We start from the raw sequence: 1,284 nt of genomic DNA on the forward strand, positions 1-1,284 counted from the left end.
CCTGGCCGGGTGGCGGGGGGCTGCCGGGGAGCAGCTGGTTTGGAGAGGGAAGGCACAAGCCCTCCGGCTGCTCGCAGACACGAGGGACTTTCCCATCACCCGAGTCCCCGGGTAAAACCCCAGCATCAAGGCACACAGCCACCGCCCTGCAGAGCAAACTCTCCAGATGCTGCAAGCAGCCTTAAAATCTGTGCGGGGTTCCCTTCCCCCCCCATTAAATTCTCATTTAAATGATACAGTTTGGAGCCCTTAACTCAATTTTTCCCAAGCCCGGGGCGGGCTCTAACACCAGCATTTCCACAGTCACTGACAGTTTGACACCGACAGCACGAAGCGGCTTGTTCTCCAGATCTCGAGTTTGATCTAAATTAAAAGAAGCAAAGACTTTGGCGTTAACCGACCTGTCAAAACGCATTAAAAATAAATGCCTCCCAGGCCTGCCGGGCGCAGGCTCCCTACCTGCACCGCGCGCCCTTTGATTACCTGCCATGCAAAACCCAGTGACAAACATGTCCCCAAGGAGGGCTCTCCGGTTCCCACACAGCCACCCTCCTGCATTTGTAATTCCCCCTGCGATAACCCCAAATTTAGCCTTTTCTAGACAATTTACTTATATTTAAATCAAGCCAGAGCTTCTCAGCCATACAATTCCCCAATAAATACAGAGGGCTGGGTTAGTTCTGGCTGGCCCAGGCTGCCTCCCGCTCCATGCCAGCTCCGCTCCGAGGGGCTGGAAGGGATCGCAGCAGACCCGACCCCTCGCCGGGCACCGACAAGGCTCCCCCCTCGCTCCCGAGCACCCACTGACCTGGGGGAAAAGCACGTTAAGGGATGCCGGGTGCAAGAGCTGCCATCGCCCATCTCCCTCGAAGCACTAAGAGCTTTGGAAATGAGGAGTGGGAACAAAAAAAAAAAAAAAAAAAACAACAAAAAAAAATCCATTGATTGCATCTCTTGGGCCCTGTGGTTTTTACAGCCTATTTTAGGTAGAAAGTTGTCATTTTGGTGACTGGCTGTGCTCTTGAGCACAGGATGCTCCAGCTAAGACTGATGCTCCAGGGGAGGAAACCCAGAGCTCTCCTCTCCCCCCTTGCTAAGCTGTTTTCTCCTCTGGGGATTTCACACCCCTGATGCTCCAAAGGCAGGATTAGGGATTTACATACAGGTGTGACACCGGGCAGACCTCAGCCCCCCCGCTCCAGCTGGAGCTGCAGGGGCTCAGCCCTCACCCTGGCCCCACAGTGCCCCAGTGCTCCCAGCACCACCAGTCCCTTGTGGTGCACG

The 1,284-nt window shown here is 55.1% G+C and overlaps 1 protein-coding gene across 2 annotated transcripts in view; it reads right to left on the reverse strand.

Moving 5' to 3' along the window:
- Nucleotides 1-1,284, reverse strand: part of NIN (ninein) — a 67,756-nt gene that overhangs the window by 56,019 nt on the left and 10,453 nt on the right. The gene's annotated exons all lie outside the window — the stretch shown is intronic.

This window comes from Egretta garzetta, unplaced genomic scaffold (assembly GCF_000687185.1).
Source record: "Egretta garzetta isolate BGI_Z169 unplaced genomic scaffold, ASM68718v1 scaffold21, whole genome shotgun sequence".
In the NCBI taxonomy this organism is placed as follows: Eukaryota; Metazoa; Chordata; class Aves; order Pelecaniformes; family Ardeidae; genus Egretta; species Egretta garzetta.